Source organism: Rhopalosiphum padi, chromosome 2 (genome assembly GCF_020882245.1).
Source record: "Rhopalosiphum padi isolate XX-2018 chromosome 2, ASM2088224v1, whole genome shotgun sequence".
Taxonomy (NCBI): domain Eukaryota; kingdom Metazoa; phylum Arthropoda; class Insecta; order Hemiptera; family Aphididae; genus Rhopalosiphum; species Rhopalosiphum padi.
This window is the reverse complement of record NC_083598.1, coordinates 42,407,457-42,429,138: the sequence shown is the minus strand read 5'-3', so window position 1 is coordinate 42,429,138 and position 21,682 is coordinate 42,407,457. Positions and strand designations below refer to the sequence as shown.

The 21,682-nt window shown below is 30.6% G+C and overlaps 1 protein-coding gene and 1 non-coding gene across 3 annotated transcripts in view; one reads left to right on the top strand and one right to left on the bottom strand.

Annotated features, from left to right (window-relative positions):
* Window positions 1–906: 906 nt before the first annotated feature.
* On the bottom strand, window positions 907–979 carry Trnar-acg (transfer RNA arginine (anticodon ACG)). The gene has a single exon. It is a non-coding gene; the product is annotated as a tRNA-Arg (tRNA).
* A 7,083-nt stretch (window positions 980–8,062) lies between these two features.
* The window catches only part of LOC132920130 (fibroblast growth factor receptor homolog 1-like), a 34,044-nt gene continuing 20,424 nt past the window's right edge, over window positions 8,063–21,682 (top strand). For both annotated transcript variants that reach the window (XM_060982239.1, XM_060982238.1), the window contains exon 1: window positions 8,063–8,515. The gene's annotated coding sequence lies outside the window, so the exon portion shown is untranslated. The remainder of the gene's footprint in view (window positions 8,516–21,682) is intronic.

The window sequence follows — 21,682 nt, the reverse complement described above, 5'->3', positions numbered from 1 at the left end:
TAAATATAATGGCTTAATGGTGCCACTATCATAGTCTTATGGTTAACCATTAAACAATTTTATTGATGTGCAAAGTGGTATTGAAAAATTAAACGTTTTTACTGTCTGTTGAAAAATTGTTATTTTTATTTTAGGTACTCAAATTCCACAACAACCGTCAATTTTAACCCAAATAATGCAATATTATATTTTATATATTATATTCTTCGGGGTGTATATATATTTGTTTTCCTTACGCAGCTCAGTACTGACCAATCGTTCACCATGCTAAAACTATAAACTTGTTGTCAATCGTCATATTATATATAACATAATATAATGATATAAATAACATTGCAAATTATTAGTAACTTTGCTGGTTTTTTAATAAACGATTTAATAATATAATATGATGTTCACTGTTATTATATTATTATAGTTGGGTACATGGTACTAGGTACGTTACATTTACTATAATAATATATTTTACAGTTTATAACATTAAATTTTACAGTGGAAAGGTATTTTATTTTTCTTCAAGCTGAATCGATTACACGGGAAGAAAAAGCGTGAGCATATTGTATAATAGATATAGACTAAAGAGTACCTGCTTAGTACAATTTTCTATTATCATTTTATGTTATTATTTTAGGTATTTATTTAATTTTTCTATTGAATTGTATTGGGTTACGTTTTTATATACACATTTAATAATAATATATTGGTATTTAAATTTCAAATGGAAGTATATTTTTCTTGGAATTGCAAATATAATAGATTATACTATAAAATAATTTAACAGAATAGAAGTTTCATAAAAAAGTTTTATAATTGTTTAAATCAAACTCATCATATAAGTACAATATAATGTAAATATTTTGATCAGCAAGTGAGAATAAAAATGGAAAAAAAATAAAAAAATTAACTCGACCTTGCCAGGATTCGAACCTGGAATCTTCTGATCCGTAGTCAGACGCGTTATCCGTTGCGCCACAAGGCCATATGTTTTACTCATAGTAAATTAAATTATATTACATTTTCTATTATTATTAAAAAATATTCATTATAAAAATATTATATTATATTTATAATATTTTTAAGTGAATATTTCAAATTTTAAATGCATATAAATCCGGTCATAAAATAATCATAATTATAGGTACTATTAAAACAACTATATGTATTTAATAATTGTTTAACTCATTGTGGGAGTTCAAATGTTATAAAAAAAAAATGTTTTAATTTGAATTGATTCAAATTGTTGAATACCTTACTAAACTGTTTAAGAAATTAATAATTATAATCCTAAAATTTATTCTTCGAGACTCGAGAGTCGAGATTATATAGGCAGATACCAACTCCAGACTCCTTATGGCTTATGGCTTATATTATGTACCTACCTATCTGTAGGTAGTAGGTACTAGTAGTTTTATAATTTATATATATTAACATCAACATTTAATGCATGTATCAGATCATGGACATAATATCAGATACAAGCATAATGTAAACATGCGTTTACTGAATTTTCATACAGTTTTTGAACAAAAATGTGTTTTGTGTACCGGTTTTGATTTATGTCGTTTGTTAAATATTAATAGGTATTATCAGTTTGATAATAATTTTTAAAATCATTCAAAACATACTTGAAATGCTTTGATTTATCAAGTTAATGCATTTATAAAAATGCGTAGAAAATTATTAAATACAAAATATCTATATATTACCTATCGATATATATATAGATATAGGTTTTGTATTAAGTATATATTCTTATATTTAACGATTTTATTTTTAATTATCTATTATAAAAGAGAGTAAGTACTAAGTAGGTATTATTAGGCACATACTTTTAATACGTTTTATTATAAGTATTAATATTTTTATATAAACTATAAAGTATGTGAAGGATAATAATATTTAGCTAATAATCAATTTTATATTTATAATACATCAATCAATAAAAATATTTGAAAAACGCGCAAACAAGATTTTAAATATTTTTGTTCCAAGAACTTAGGTAAGTATTTATTATATACTTATCGACATATCGAGAGTTCGATTTAATGCAAATACATTATTTTGGATATTTAATAAAATATTATTTAGCTGTATTTGGACGACGTTCCATCTTGGAGTATAAACGTCAAAAACATTTGGAAACGTTATACATTTGAAACACACAACGCAAAAAGTAAACTGAAGCCGAATATAAGTCATAAACGGTTGGGATATATTTTTTTCTTGTAGTTCGAATTTCGGAAAACTCAAACGGCTAACAATGACGTTTCGGGTCACATAATATCTCTCTCTCTATATATATATATATAGTAATAGCATATGTATATAGACGACGATGATGAGCTGCTGCGTGTGTGCTACATGTGCAGGTCATCAAATGTCCGCGGGACTAGAGTCACCACACATAATATAATATCTATATATATGTGCGTAGCTGTATAGACGAGCACATCATTAGAACAACGTTCTGGTCCCACAGAAACCCATAAAACCGTATATACATGTATTATATAGATGCATATATAGTATACGACGACGATTCCTACCGACGAATATTATTATTATTATTATTATTATTGTTCCAGTTGCGACCATTTGGAGTACACGTGAATGGACGGCCGATGAATATGCGTCGACTCTCGACAGCTCATCTCTGTTGTAGAACTTACACATGTAATCGTAATTAAAGACATATTTTTTTTTTGTTTTTACATCCCCCCGAGCACCTTTACGTATCGTTCAGATGGGAATCTACCGGATTGTATATAACACATAATATACCTATATCCTATAGTAAACGTGCGTGCACCTTTATACATATGTGCCCTAAATCCGTCTCCCCTTTTCCGTTTATACGCTTACCAACGTCGTATATGTAGTATAATATTATCTTGTTTACCGTGCGTCGGGATTGTGTGTCATCCGGCCGTATTATAAGCAGAAGCTCATCGCGAGGGCACGTGCTAATTTGGCTTAAGGTCTCAAATGCAGAGTTTCCGGACACATCTTGATTCCGGCAGAATTGTATATCTATGTTATGTCAGACAGTCATCGTAGTCGTCGTTGCCGCGTTCAAACCGTTTCTTTGACATTTTATCTCAAACACATGTCTGCAGAAACGCAACACGTACCTAACCTATCTATATATTATTATACGTACTATTATCCTATGATGCGCATCGGTATACGGTGCAGAAAAATGACGCACGCGTAACTATAACGTATGTATAGTAATTAACGCGGCAGAAAACAACTGAAAAAAAAATATACACACGCTAAATAGTGTAGGTATGGTATATATGGTATAAGGTCATTATTTCCAACCCCCGAACAGTGTGTTGTACGGCATGAAATATTATAGCATCGTAGTGTTTCTAAAAAAAAGTTTCCTCGATTTCTAAACGTTTTTACCGTTGTAAATAATAATATATACTTAGAAAAATTAATCAATAACCAATACGCATATTATAATAGTCATAGCTATAATTTTAAATGTGTAAATAAACGCGTAGAAGTTAGTTATTAATATTATATTATTATTGTATATCTAGGTAAGTGCAGATGCCAGATAGGTACATTCAATTCAATTTAAATTACCATAATGTATACTATAAATATGTGTAAGATAGTTTAATTTAATTTACATTTCGTGTTTTATTATGCCGATATTTTAAAATTAATTTGAATTAATAATGGTCGTAAGCAATAAATTTAAATATAAATCACCTTATTAGTGAAATCATAACATAAAAATAAATAATTTATAGATGTATATAAACGAAATTAGTGGTTGCGTTGATAATTTAAAATATCATAAAAAATATACACTCCAAGTTCCAATGTCCAATAAGAAAAAAAAAAGCTATTAAAATAAAATAAATCATTAGGTGGTTACTCAATATAGATACTTTTTTTAATTTCTACGTTATAATGACACTTTTGAGTACATAAAACTAGAACATATGTTTTATTTATAATAAACAAATGAACGTAAAACAAGTTATTTACGAGTTTATATTTATTATACCAAGTGGTGGTTGATAACTGTGTTCTAGGCAACTTTGAGTAATTGTATGTTTTATACCACCATACATATTATTATATAATTGACCAGCGTGCCATGTCATTTTTATAAATTTATTTAATTTTTTATAATTTTAATTCCAAATTTCTCACTGCCCGATATTTGTTTTTATATTAGTTTCTAGATATCGTACATCATACACGGCGATATATATTAAATATGTGATGGGTATCATAATGCTTCATTTTATGTTTATATAAGTATATACTAGATAATATATTAGAAATTACCTAGTTGAATTATTATATCTATAAATTTTGTAACTCCTTAGCTACCTCCAACACAAACTTTTAGCTTACAGGAGGTAGGTAATCAAAACTGTATTTGTTTAACTTGTTAATTTGTAACCATTTCTTTTGATTTCTAAAAAAAAATATATATATTGGAAGAATATAGGAACAAATTAAAAAAAATGTCTATCAATATATGATTTTAAATTTGAAAGTGTTGAATAAAAAATTAAAACTGACGTTCTTCAACAAACCAATTAATTCAAACTAGATTATAATAAAATATTACATTTAACAAATATGATATATAGCTACATATTAATAATAAAGCTTATATATTATACACTTTGATAGTTATAACATATAAATACTACTGGCAGTACTAGGTACATGAATAATGATTTGTCCTATAAATATTTGACACATTTTTAATTTATTTAGTAGATTAAAAGTATACGTTTATTATACATAGATATTAATGCGTTGTACTTTCTCGGTTAATTAAAATATATTTATATCTTTGAGTTGAAATATATTTAATTATCATATATATTATAAAATATAAATATATATATATGTTATATGTGTATATTATGTTTTCGCGTGAACTTAAAAATAATATTTGATCCACTGGTGTTAGCGAGTATAGCAGTCTTGTTCTATTTATACGGCCCGTTGACCGAGTGCGCCGCTAATACTCCCGAATAACGTACCCTGATTTCAACATTATACTACTATGAGAAATGAGAATTTCATGTTTTTTATTTAATTAGGATTAAGATTATAATTTATTCAGTATTTTAAAAATCACTTTATTTTGTATAATTTAATGTGTTGTCATTGTATTCGTGTATTTAAAAATAGGTTTTTAAACACTCAAATTAAAATGTATTATATATTTTATTATAATATTATTTGTTTTTTATAGTATTGGTTTTTATTAAGAATAATTATTTTGATAATATAAAATAGGCACTAAAAAATAAAATAAAGATTTAGCTTAAAAAAACATAATTTTAGCTGATAACGGAATAAACATACAAATCTTATATCATCATTATAATGTGAGTTTCATATGTTTATGTATAGGTATACTACGCGTATTTATTATTTACTATTATAATATACTATATATTGTAGTAAATTTATTTATCATATAATTAAATTGATTAATGACTGTATACGACTGTAAAATGTTAACTTTTTAATATTATTATATTATTCAAATGATAATTAAAACTTTATAATTTCAGGTGATTATTTACAAATATAAAATTGTGTACACAATTTATAAGAAAACGAATCAGCTGAATTATCTATAGATACCATTTAATATTTGTTTATATATAATATTTTAAAATAATAATATAACCATCATATCTATATAATATAAACATCTTACAACATACCGATTTACTTATATACGTAGACGGCATTATTGACTTATGACTTTTAAATAAATTGGAGTAAATCATCATAGTCAAAGAAAATTATACTACGCTGCTACATAGTATAATCGTGAAAAGCACGTAACACGCGTATAGTATCTCGAGAGATAACCATGTTATGGAGGGGCCATTTATTACATAATGAGCATTTTTAGCAACGTTTTATTATATTTTAATATATAAAAATCGAATTATATATCATACTTTAAATATCAATTAAACAGTATGAGACCGGGCGCGGAACTATATATTATTAATTATTATACTATATACGTGAACTATATTACGATAATTTGATGTGCGTGTATATACGGGTATAAAGTATTTATGTAAAAGAAAATTTGAAAAAAAACTTTTTTTTGTCGCGGTTTTTTGTTAAACTGTGAAGGCATAGTGCAAATACGATAGTATTATGTTTGATGATGGTTGGATCTGGATGTAATATGTAAATGGACGGATAATACCATGAATAATGTGTGTATTTGTGTGAAAAAGTTTTTCGATTTGAAAAAAAAAATTGCGATCGAAACGGCCGTCATCTCTTGTTGCGTGCACAGCGGCGGTAATATTTCAAAAAAACATTTCAAGTTCCAGCTACTTTTTGGAAAATGTGTTGTACCAATATATAAACGCAAGTATACTTTTTATATTGTTTAAAAATGATTAGATATCTGAAAATGAAATAGATTTTTTATGTTTCACTAATCATTTACAATTATTATTATTTTAAAATATAGATAATTCATATAAAACTTTAATTAATTTTTATTCGTATTACATATTATTATAGCTTATAATTTATATAATCATTTTAGACAATAATATGATACCTAGGTAGTAGGTATATATAGTTTTATACCTATTACATTATAGGTATCAACTCTACATTTCATACACAAACAAATAGTACAAATAGAATATGATTACCTTATGACCGATACAATAATAATATATTTATACACAATTAACTATAAGGCCTATGGCCTATCTCCAATAATACAATAACACAACACAACATATACTCGTATATCAGAACATATTAGTATTCACTGCACCACATTATAGGCATAGCAACACCTTTCATATGTATATATTACTGAACTCCGTACGTTTACGGTATACAGTTATTTATGATTTAAAACTCCATTCAACTGTTTTATAACTTATAAGTATTATTGTTTGTAGAAATTTAATAGAAAACCAAAAAAACTAAAAAAATCCATGAAACTTAATAAAATAATATCTAAAAGTGAGTACTAGTTAAATACATTTAAGATCCTTGTATATTTGTTTACTTTATATTATACCAATTCCGTGATTTTCCCTGGATATCAACTTGTATTTATTTGGTCATCTCTTGGTCACGTTAATAATAAATAGTATCATTTTCAAGTACTTGTAGGCACAAAAAAACTAATCTATAAGTATACGATATACGTATTGCTATAGAAACTTAGCCAAATATGACGACATTGATTTTAATTAAAATATTTAAAATAACGTTGAGCATTATAGCATAATTTCCATCAGAATTATGTTTTATTAAAATAATAATATATATAGGTACTTTGTTTATTCTCGTTTTTACAATTTTATATAATTTCATTATATGTTTCATTTATGATTCATAAGTTATAAATTACATTTTATTTTAAAGATATTAAAATATTAATTGTATAACTATATAATAATGGTCCAATAGTATTATAGATAGGTACCTATATTTATACTGATAATTTATAATGGAATAATAATAAGTAATAATATACCTATATGGCTGTATATATTGAGTGTTATGAGTTAGGTGAATTTCAAAAATTAAATATTTGAGAAATTAAATTTTTTAATATATGTTAAACGTGTATTTTTTGAAACAGCTTATTTTCAATTTTTCTAAATTTAAAAATATATCTGATATAATGATTGTATATTTATTCGGTGTGCACGAGGCACTAAAATTTATTAAAAAATTTTGGAAAATAGTATGAATTTTTTTCAGTAATTTCCTTCTATAACGCATCTTTGTCATAAAACGTTTGTACATATGTATTCAAAATGTCCGTCTGAAGCGCTCATCATTGACTTAGGCGTACAATCATATAGATATATATGTATAAATGTATACGTATATTTTATTATTATTTTTATTCAGTTTGTACGCACGACCGGCGTCTGTGGTGCCGGCGGCAGTAGAGGTGGAGGGCGACCGTTTACCCTGGCGCGGCGGACCAATGGCAGCGGCGCGTTCCCCGACTCTGGCCAAAGGATAATATAGCGCGGCGGCGCGCAACACAAGAATAGTACTTGTGCCGCCGCCACAGTGTGTTTATATTATTATTATCATCATCGTCGTGTGGCACACGGCAGACACAGTCCACCCGACCGTCGTATCGCTCGTGTGTTTCGCGCAACAGTGTATTTGCTCGCCCGCGATTTTCGTATTGATATTTTTTTGTGCAATTTTTTCGTCGTTAGAAAAAAAAAAATTAATCGAAATCGAACACAGTGCGTTTACCTCAATCGTTTTGTCTCGTTACATATAATTATTATATAGACAGAAAAATCGCGTGTACAACACTCCCACATATAAGACATACATATCTCACCGGTCTAATAATATACGCGTTTCGACCATGGATTTCGTCGAGTCCCGCGAATTCGCCTGACGACCGGCGTTTTATTTTGTACCACACATACACGCGCGTTATTATACACATAATAACAAACTAGACCACAATTCGTCAGCTCGCCAAGTAAGATTTTATGCTCGTACATTTAGCTTCTTATTTTATTTTTTTTTTTTTGTTGTTATGTATACAACTGCATTTTATATTGTTATATAATACATAGTTAGTCCTGTAGGTTTCCACAAAATATCTTGCATGTGTGTGACACTTGTACTGCGCAGACGTTTGAAAATTTGCTGGTCTAATAATTATTTTTTACTATATTTTAATCATAACCGTCACACAACAAAAAATGGTGGTGAAAAATAGAGTTAATTTAGTGAGGTGATTATCGCTGGTTTTCAGACTAACCATTATTTTTCAACTGAAAATTTGACATTGGCGGCGCATTGAGTAGCAATATATTATAATGCATATAAATAGGTCCATGTACGCTATATTATATATATCATACATATACTGTATAAGTGCATTTAAGCGCAAATCATCGCTCGATGTTTTTCGATCGGAGGACACATGCGGGGTCGATCGTTGGTACCATCTGTTTTTCTCGAAACGTCCAAAATGTGAACCATGTCAACCCTGCGCAAGAAAACACATTGCACGGTGTAAACAATAACACGTTGCAGCAAAGATAGAATTTATATTATACACCCTTAAATGTGGTATACTCCGACGATTGGTATTCGATTAAAATGCATAGTTGTAACAAAAGTTATAGTCTTATGACTATAACTATTTTGTGTACCTGTATACAACAAATATAGATATATTGAACAATTCGATTGTTTTTCTTGTTTGAAATTTTAAATTTTAAATTAAATGGAGGTATTAATTGTAGGCAATATTTGATAATTTTCTTATTTTCAGTCAATCTTTATACTAGATATAAAAAATATTTATAGATATACCGTTCATAAATACTTACACATTTTTCTTCATATATATATATATATAGGTGTAATGCAGATTTATATAGGTTAATTGGTCTATTCGTATAATTGAAGTCGGTAGTATCAGTAGTAAGTTTTTTCTAGATTTTAAAAAGCCGTTATCGTTATGGTATTACCTGCTCATTCAAAATAAAAAGTGTAGAACTCGTAATAAGATTAAAAAGTTTCACGGTAGTTATATATATATATATAATACATAAGGAAATATTATAAATCTCCAGTTTAATTAGGTTCTGGAAATAATATAGACTCTGCCACGTATAAATAAAAATCAGGGCTCAAAATAATTCATTAGCCAGTCGTTTTCTCCTACTCTCTCGAACACCGCCACATTCGTACATAATAATAATATAGTGGCCGCCGCCATAAATTGTAACACATTTAAACACCATATCCTCGGCCTCCCCGCGTTGCTCATAGCTCATATTTATCACATTAATATACCTACATGTCCATGTAAAAGATTCATAAGACACACATTTCTCATCGTGATCACATGACAACGTGCAGTATGTTTTCCACAAAGATATTAGAACCTAAATTATTAGCCACATATAGCTCAGACATATTGATTCCGAACCATTTAATTCTTATCCATAGATATGATATGTAGTGTGTACTAATTTTATTAATCAATCAGTAAAATTATCGTTTACTTTAATAACTCAACTATAAAATATTTTTATTGACTTTTAAGTTAATATGGTAATACGGTTATATATAAATATATGCAAATCTATAGAATTTTTAAGTATAGGTACTAACAAAAAGTATCACAACTAATTATTTTGTGTATATAAATTTAACACCTATATATAAATTCATAAGACTGACAGGCAGTTTATGTCGAATAAAACCGCATTTAAATGTTTCAAATTCGGTAGACACATTTTGTTGATGAGCTCGAAATCCCATACTTTAGTGTGTATCCCACGTATATACTCCATAAAATCGTATCGAGTTACTTGTTACGATTCGCAAACGTGCCGCGGACGTAATCTTTTAATCCTACAACGGTCCGTCTATACACTACACTGTATTATACAGTAATAATATACCACAGCTAGAGCGAGACGTTTTGCGACCACAGCATCACATCGTGTAATGTGGATAGTACCTATATCCGGTTCGAGGGAAAAGAAAACAAATCCATCTCGCCGGTCGGACATCACGAAACATCTCTTTGTGCCGTTTGACTTTTATTGACACTATATATATATATACGTATAATATGTATTTCTCGTCCCCTAAAACTACGCGCCATAACGACTCGCGTTTAGACTATAAATTTCGGCCGTTTATAATGTAAATCCGTCACACGATACGGTTTTTACGAGTTCAATATGATGACAGCTCACCGAATCTCGAAATTAAATTATTATACTGTGAAAATAATAATTGTGATCGGAGCTCCGTTCACATGCTGATCACACACACACACTGCACGCGGACTTATCACATGGTGCTTGCGGTCGTATATAAGACTTATTATACACTATATTATATGAACAATAATAATTAACTCAATGACCGGCAACCAAACATTAGGACCATAACCATTAAGTCATATTCCATAATAAAATACGAGTGTAGTCACTTGATTTGATAGCTTAACGGTTATGTATATTTCATATGAATATTTTTTTAGATTTTAAATTCAAATGTATATAATACACGGATGAGTCCAGTATTGACGAGTGTTTAAAATTACGATTCTATCATTAATCTGACCTTTGAGTACCTATCCTCAAGTGTCAACAGTGGAACACCTATAATTTATATATTTTAATCCACTCATAGACTATAATTAAGTGTATAATAACAATATTGTAATAATTCAATACTTCGCGTGTATAATATTCACGGTCGTAAAAAAGTTATATTCGATCATTCAAATTGTTAATGTAATATGATTTCGATAAGACGTACACGTACGGACAAAACATATACTTATCGTTAATAGTCGAGTTTAATTCAAAACAATTAAATATTTATGATCCAAAATATGTATAGGTACACTTAAATATAATTTAAATGGAATATGTTTTACTGATAAATACACGCGCATTATACATACCACGCATGCGATGGTTTTGATAAAAAAGCAAAAGAAATCACAAGTGTTGTCGGTAAATATAATAAATACATTTAGGGAAAAAAATAAATCTGTTTACTAGTTTATAAGCCTATATAAATTATACTCACCAGGTGTACAAATATAATCTCCAAAATCCAATTATACGATTAAAAAATAATTCGGTCTATGCGATGAGTTTCGAATGTAATGTCTCAATAATAGCATTATTTATTACAACTTAGTAACTTACAAGTACCGGTTATGCGACGCCATGTCATATGTATTACGGGAAATTAAATCTGTACCCACAGAAAACATCTTTATATATTACGTACAACGATCGAATTATAATACTCGTATATTAATATTACCTATATATATATGTAATAAGCTTGTTGACGTGTTATATGTGTACACCTTACAGACGAGACGGAAAATAGTAAATATCCATCCACGAGACGTAATGTTATATTAAATCAAACACCGTTTATCGAATGTAATAATATGGTATTTGCTTAACCTTCTTTATCTTGTAGGTACGCGCGTTTATATTTGTTTAATCCTTATACCTATGCTGTCTAGTCGCGTGGAAGTACAGCGGCAATATAACGAGAGTTTATCGCGTATTATTTGGTACGATTTCGAACAGCTAACAGGTACCCATGTCCTATACGGCTATATCCCTACAATCTACACATATGTATTATATACATGTTGAAATCTCCCGTCCATCACACGCTGGCACGTCGTTCATCGTCGTCGTCTCAATCGTCACTGCGATATGACGTGTACCTATAAATATGAAAATTTAAATATCGTATATGTCGCTTGCCTCGTGTAACAGCTAAAACGTTATAAAAATCTGCAGGCTATTTTAGGGAAACAACTCGTCCTTCGACACAGCAGCACGGGATGTGCACGCTGTGCGGGGTGAGTTTATTCCGGGGGTTGTCCGCCACCGGGTGGTTGACGGGCTCAAACAGGTGTTGTGTGCGTGTGCGTATGCGTTGATGCAGCGTGATGATGATAAGGGACTATCGTCGAGGCCCAATACAACAATAATATTATATTATTTCGTGTTATTGTTGGAGGCGCGTGCGCGCGTATCGCGTCGTAATATACGTAATAAATATACTGTTTTATAATATAAAACGCGGGTGTGTTAGTGTTCACGTGTGTGTGTGTATGTACAGAGGCACGGAGCACACATAATAATAATAATAATAATAATACTAATACTAATGTATATAAACACCGGGCCGAGACGCTGTGCAGACGATATGTACGTACGCGTCTCATTCCGCGTGATGTGTATACCGTATAGTGCATCATAGTATTATGGGGTGTTGATAAAACCATTAAATCCGTGACGGCCACGCGCAGGACAGATAATAAACAGATATCGTCGTGTATCGATGCCGTAATGACGTATATTATAATGTACGTACACCGTTATAATATCCATAACGTTTAGGTATATAGCTGGTACATTGTGTTTTACCGGTAAAAAAATGCTGGTTTATGCTGCGCGAGTAATTGTAATATTATTCCACCGATGCACGCGATTTCTGCATCGATGTTATATTAATGATAATCTATATGATACGTGCGATCTGGTTGGATTAGTATCCGGACACGATGACGTGATAAATAAATAATATAATATGTGTAACAAACCCATACATTATGATCTATAATAGCTGCTACTTATGTTTTGGCATTGCACTACATTTTTGAACAAATTAGTCGATAATATTTGTAAATTTGTAATAACACATCAATTTGATTGAGTATCGCGTGAGTCCGATAGGATTTTCGGTGTAACGATCACTCGGTGACACATCAGTGACGACCGGCTATCGGACCTTGGGTATACATATACCATATCTACACCTATATTATTCGGTGTCTCGGTGACACTACCTGTATTATTACAATATTATTTACCTTTGCTCTCGCCCCGAAACGCTGCACCCATATTATATGCGTATATACCTATGTACACGTATATACGGGTCTCGACTTTTTGGATAGCTAAACACTTACAAAAACGATCGAGTAAATCAATAACAGAGCCATGCCGGGGAGAACGTTTAAAAATATAGATATCGTTCTTTGTATATTCCTATTTACACTCGGGAGACCAACAGTCACACCAAAATCGGACGACGTTTTTATCTAATCTCGCGATGAATACTACCGGGCTGGGGCCAAAGTGTATATATTGTAGACTACAGCAAGATAAAGTTTTTATAAATTTACGGTGCATTATGTTGTGTACACATTATTTTACAAACTCGAAAGCGGTCATCGTAACACACACACACACACGCCATATTGTTATTCCCTCGTATGTCGTACTCACATGGCACGACATTGGCATCGCACCGATATATGGGGAAAATATATATAAAAACGAAAAATAAATTGTTGGTATACCATATTATATAATGGTATAATAGTAAATACGTGTATATATATGTGTATCATTATAATATGCCCGGGTGGTACACGAGTTGCGCGCGTATCCATCTGCAGCATCATTAAAACATGGCGGGCGAATATTTTATTTGAAACACGACGCGCGGTGTGTATAATATATAATATAATGCCTACTCCCTGTACAGTGTATAATGCGTATAATAACGATGTCGGGTTCGATGCGATATTTCACGAAATAAAATAATTAATAACGAATGTCGAATGGTAGGTAATAATAAGCGGGCACCGTCCCCAAATTTGCGTTAACGATCCGATCCTGTGCACGCTGCAAATATCGTCTAATATCGGATTTCACATATATATTATCGTCCGCGTGACGGGTAAATACGTAGGTACCTCCGACACCGAGAGCTACCTAAACTCGCGTGATGGCCGGAAAAATATATTCGAAAATTTTTATTATCTTCCGATTCTCGCTCCTTCCTCTTCCCACCGCCCGATATAGGTTATGTTTGGGCCGTTTGACTCCTATGAATTTGTTTACGCAATCTGAAAATACGTCCGTTTGTAAATCTTGTTCGCTGCAGTACTTTACTCCACGCATTCGATGATTCTCGATAATATATCGAACAGTTATTTGTTCAAAAATTATAAACCCCTCGAATCGTCGTTTAATAATTTAGCTATACAAACAATATTTTTGAATTCTATAAAAGCGGTCTGTAACCAGAAGTAGGTATCGTTTGACGCGTACCTTATCAAACGTGTTTTGATGACATTGGTAAATCTTAAAATGTGTGTGTTTCAAAACGATGACGTGCCTCCTGACATGCACGCGCCGATTTCGTTTATAAGATTCCACAAGAACTCCATAAAACATTATAATATTTATATTAAATTTACAACGTCCTAAGCTCATTATTGAGCATTGGTTGATTTATGATCGAGACTAAAAATATGTATAGTATGATTGCGTGTGCAGTTAAGTTGTTTATATATACATAGTATATATATATAATATATATATATATTTATAATACGGTACTCTTGTGTTATAATTACATTAATCCATGTTATAAATTATAATATACATTGTATAATGGGTATAATATCATATTATAGCCTTTCAGAAACAGCTATTACTTTCTATTTACTTATCGTTTTAATAATATATTATAATTATTTATAATTAGATACACTACATTTTTAAACTACCTATTCAAAAATAAAAGATATTTTTTAATTATATTAACGATTACAATAATATTATAATATGTTTTTCGATGATTATAATAATTATTAATTATTTAAAAATAAGTTAACTCTGAACATTACTTATATTTACTAAAATGAATCACGAATGATCTCATACATACACACACACACACACACACACATATATATAAATTTAATAGTTCATTTCAAAAATAAAATAATTATACCAACTAAAAAGTTAAACATTATACGATACGCCTACGTTTTGTAAAACGGAGTTAATAAACTATGATTATTATTGTCGTGTAAATTATGAAGGAGTTGTGTACCTATTATATGTATTAGTATACAAAGGCTGACGAATTTTAAAATCGACACGATCGTATTCCACTGCTAAGTGCCAGCCCGCACACACACACACACACACCATCATTATTGTTGCGCAATTATTATGTGTAGTAGCTCACATTTTCCGTATTTCACTCATTTAAAGTATAATTGGATACGACATTATAATATCGTATTGTAATAATAAGTAGGACGCATAATTATGCCAGCCGAAATCGTAGAGGTAATATAATATTTTACGTTTCCCACACGTGTTTCGTATGTTTTTCAGTTACATATCGGAGGAACGCAGCGTACGCGGTTCAACTGGGCGACCCGACGATCTATATATGTATGGATTATTGTATAATATACTATCGGGGTGGTTTATAATACAAATAGTATACAGAGTGATTCACTAAGTATGTTCACCTCAAATTTTTACTTTATAAATGAATGTATTCAAATTATGATTGAGTTTTTAAATATACCTACTTAAAGACTATATTTTTAAATCCTTTACCTTTTTTTGTACTATTCAAGGAGTGGTTTGTGGCCATACGAACTTCTATTTTTAAATGAAAAACTCACTTTTTTATTGTAAATTATTTAGTGGTCGTCTAATTTAATCTAATTCAAAATTCAAACTAGTAGTTATACACTTATACAGTTCTTAAAATTTTTAAATAAAGCATAATAGTCATTAATGGGCTTAAAAAAATATTAAATATATGTAATATTGAATATAGTATTTATTATACTTGGACAAATTTTACAAATTATAAATTTTTATTGATTAATATAAATTATTAAAATTCATCATATATAGCGTCATATTTTATCTTAAAAAGTGATAACATGACTTATTATCCTTAGTACACATATAGTTAAAGAACTCGAAAATTACTCGGTCAAATTTAGAATTCATTGAATTAAATACATCAATGTTTTAAAAAAATATTCAGTAAAAAAATGGGTTTCATTTGATAATTATAAGTTTTGTACCGTCAGTAGTAGTACAAAAATTCTCAATAATTTTAAAATAGAATTTGAATAAATTCATTTCTCAAGAAACAAAGGGAGTGAACATTTTGTACGAATCACTCTGTATACAAAACATATGGTGACTATGATGCAGAGTATATACTCGCGATGAGGTATGATTCTGATTTAACATAATATAATTATTATTGTTCGGCAATGCTGCAATGGTATAAGACAATATTTTTTTTTCGTATTCTTGTTGCACGTGTGTGACTACGATGCGACACGCTTTAAAAATATTATATTTATAAAAAATATACCATTCGTTTTCATCACAAAAAAAGGCGTAAAATGCGACACAGCGTTATTCGAATCAATGGTTTGGTCATTTTTTTTTCAAGAGCGTTAGACCGGCTAAACGGGTCGAAAAGGCGCGCATATAGTATTGCTATTATCATTATAATTCATAATAATAATAACAATAACAATAAAGATAGTAATATACTAATATAATATAATATAATATAATATATATATATATAGTGTGCGTGTGTGTGTGTGTATATATATATATATATTATATGATACGTAATGATGTTACAAAGACTGCTCATCGTCCAACAATGATGGATAATAAACCATGTCGTAGGTCTACGGTGGTGCGATTAAGTGAAAAGAAGAGAAGAGAAAATCATCACGTTCTCTTAAAATCCGACTGTATAGCTTGACACGCGTTATTGCGTTAATGTGGAGAAGAGCCTATTGTGTAGTTATATTTGTTATGTCCGAGATTTCCGTGTCGTGTAGTCGTTGGGTTATCGAAACGTTCAAAACCACACGAGTACACGACAATATTATAATAAAACAGCGCAGCGTTGTACATAATAATATTATACAGAGTGATTCGCCGCCAAGCATGCTCACGCTCTTTATCTGTCCTTTAATAAATTTATTTTTGAAACATTTAAGTGCAACATTTAAAGCCATATCTTAAGATACTTTGATTTTTTAAATAATGTATTGATGTTTGTGTGGTGCCGTGATTGGTGATACACATTTATTTTTTCAAATCAAGAACCACCCTTTTAAATTACTAATTTCTGAGTATGTATGATATTTTTTGAAAATGTCGATGAATCTAAGTCGAAATTCGAGCGATTACTTTTTGAGTTGTTTAAGACTTAATGTGGTTTTACGTCGACAATTTTAGTTATACTAGACACTAGAGTCTAGACTGGTAAATGTTATCAATTTTAACTTTTGTTATAATGACGTACACGCCCGAACAAATCGTTTACAATTTTGTTTTTTGATTGATACTTAAAGGATCATCATCACTGTCCTGTCCTGTATAGTGTTTCTATTTTTAAAATAACCGTCGTTTTGGTACACGGCGTTTTCACGGGGGACGACGACGATGACGGCCTCTGCGTCTGGACCTGAAGCTATTTACCGGGTTTTAACTACCTACGCAGATGAGGAGTCGTCCGTGGCCATAAAATGACGACAGCAGCAGCAGTGGTGTATTCCTCGGGGTTTTCGGCGAGCCACACGCACACACACACGTGAACGGCACATGTGTAGCGAGCGGGGCTGTCGATAATCTGCGAGTGCCTCCACTGCCTCCGTATACGAGTGCTATACTGTATATTATGTTTTGTAATAGTGTGGTAAAATTGAATACGATAAGTGTACGTATTTTCCATACGATTCGCGGTTGTGTTGTATACGTAGGTTTATTGTGGAGCGCAAATTTCTGTGACAGTCGCAAACAAAAATTTCATATATTATCGCTTTGCGCGTGTTTGCCATTATACACACATTATTGTCGCGTACTCTCCGAGGGCGTATTAAACCATATACCAGTAATACGGGTCTTACTGTTTTTTAACCGTCTATTTAACCCGTCGGAATTTAGCCAAACACGTGCGCTAAAAAAAAAAAAGAAATGAAGAAAAAGGGCGTTAAGTGCTTTACCGCGGAGCGGGCGCGTTTACAACACGCACGCACTGCAGCAATATTGTATTGGGTGTATACGTTCACGTTATATACATCGTACGAGACGCTTTTACGAATTTTTTTTTTTTACTGCTCGCCATCGTCGCGTATATTATTATAATATTATAATACGTCGCTCGCGCTGCTCCACCGTTTTATTTATTTTTTATTTTCGGGAAGACGCGTCGCACAAAACTTCCTCCCCCGCACACGTGTGACAGCATCGCATCGTCGCCGTCGCTAATCGTTTCCGGTCGAACGTCGCCGAATTTGTATTCCTATACATAATATTATAATAATAATATGTTTGTGTATGTTATGAAAAAAAAAAAAACGAATCAAAAATAAACAGCGACGACAAGTCCAAAAACTTCATCGTCACGTCGATTTAAACTCATACGCGTTTTCCGGTCGTCATCGTCGTAATAATATTATAAATTTTAGTCGTTGTTATTATTATACTGCATTACGACTATATACGATCATAATTCATAATAATATGCTATACATAATTTTATTTTTCGGGTTAATTTCTCAAAACAATTTTTTATGATTAATTAATTTTTGTAAAAATATATTTTTCTATTTAATTATCGCTATTGAATAAGTAATAATATTATGTTCATTTTAATTTACCGTGATAAATTATCATTATATAATACGTATATTTTGATGATTTATTTTAGAAGTTGGCACATGGGCAACAAAATGTATGCAGTATTGTTGCATATAATAAGGGACTTTAGAATCAATATTTATATTATAATTGAAAAAAAATATACATAGTTAGGTCTTAATTGTATACACGGCTACATGGGTGAATGGTTAGGTTAACTTTAATAATTCGTTTTTGTTAAAATGTTCGTGATACCACTGACTATAATAAGTATACAAGTTGACGAGGCTGATTTTATGTAACACGTTAACGGTAGAAAATATTTATTTATACTATGGTATTTATGCGGGATACTTAGTTAATGTCCAATACTTTTATACGCTGCGTGCATATATGCGCGGAGAAAGCGCGATTAAACGATTTTCGAAACGAGCACAATAAGTTCTCATAAATTATTCTGCGTGGATAATATTAAATTATATTATACTTCACATTACAGCGTACTGGTGATATTCTAGTAAGGGATTTGTTTTTCGTTACATACATATAAGTCTTACAAGTTGGGTATGTGGGTTTGACTTATTTGGTTTTTTAAGTGCCATTATTAGGAAATTGTGTTTTTAAAGAAAATCCTAAGTAGAATTGATTGAAACCTCTCGTACAGTATAGGGAAAAAATCCTAACACATCGTCAGTAATCGTGCAGCTATAGATGTAGATGAAAAAAAACAGAAGTAATCAAAGTTTATTTTTATAAAATAATTTACACGGACTGGCGAGTAGTTATATAATAACATTATGCAGTACGTATACGTATCGTATTCGTTTTAAATTTAGCAAAAACATTATTTCCGCTGCGTATATTACAAATTACAATGCTGTATTATGTTTACGAGGCCACCCCGGTGTCTGAAAATATATTTTTTTAGCGTCGGCAGTGGTTGTTCTAGTAGTAAAATGGAAAAATAAAAACACAAAAACAATAATATAATATACACATATACACCTACCGATAATAATAAAAAACGCACACGTGTCCCCGTGCGCGCGGACGCGGTTGTTTTACCTAAACAGAGAGAGACGGCAATACTATATGGTCGGCGTGCGTTTTTGAATATTAACGAACCGAATAGGAAAAAAAATGGTAGTCGCGACTTAGGTACTACTGTGACGATACACACACACACACACACACACACACATATACAAAGTTTAATATTATCATCGTGTATCTACCACACAAATATATAAATAAAATAAAAGTACGTAAAAATTATTATTATTATGTGTAAACGACCGAAGACAGTGCTCTTTCACACACACACACACTATCATAATATTAGACTCATGTGTGTATATGTGCCGTCTACAATACACGACGAGCCGAGGGTGGAGACGCTAATTTACGGCACGACCGGCCGTGTCGACATGCTCGGACGTTATATCATATTATAATATTATCATATATCTACCTATATATGCCACAGGTATATAGTTTATATTACATAAACGATGTGAGATGGTTTTTTTTTTTTAATCAGAAGTCCATTGTCGTAATCGCGTGCGCGGGATGATTTACACCTCCTCCATCCGTAATAATAATAATAATAATATTTATATACCACAGTGCAGTATACAATAATATATAATGGATATATATATACTATATACACACACACTGCGAACCATAACCTATCCTCTCGCCTGTCCTTCCACCTTATGAGGCGATTCTTATATCGGTATAATATATATATATATTATATACATATAAATAGTGATATAATTTATTGTACTATACATATTACTATGTTGATATATTATATATAATAAAGCGTAAACATTATAATATTATATTACATTAGCGTATGTGCGTTGTGTGCAAGCCATGTCATTGTAATACGGAGTGATGGTAAGTAAAAAATAATACCACGCCAACCACATCAACCGTTGATAATCTGTATATAATATGTAATGATTAGAAACCACTTTGGGAACTTTGGGTGAATAAATGTCTAGAGTTAACGTTTTTTTCAGTATGCAGAACGGTCGACATCAGGGATTCACTTTTGACATACTACTCAGTACTACTCAGTATTCATATACAGTCGGTCGATAGTCGATGAGGCTTAAAGCTTTCTGTTGATTAGTTGCTATATTAATATCTTATCGTTAACTAAAAACAAACAAACTTAGGTAGTGAGGTAATTGTGGAAGAACGCTCCTAGGTATAACTCTCGGGGCTAAATGAAACTTCAGAAAGACAACTAAACGGCAACTGTCCCTTAACTTTCCGTTATTTCTTTGTATAAATCTCGATTTTCAAAAATGTATAATATTGTTTTTAAATCAACCCATATTATATACGTAGGTTTCTGAGATATTTGTATTTTGTACATGTAGCGAATCGATTGAGATAATATAAAATTTAACATTTACGTATATATGTCACATAGTCACATAGAATTTTAATGGTTTGATAATTGAACGGTTGAAAAATTGCATATAAGTAAGTAAAAATGTATAATAATATACATCATAGGCATATAAAGAAATTTTTTTTTGAAAAATCATTATAATCGGGTGGATTAAACTTTAATCCTACTTTAATCATTACAGTGTTTT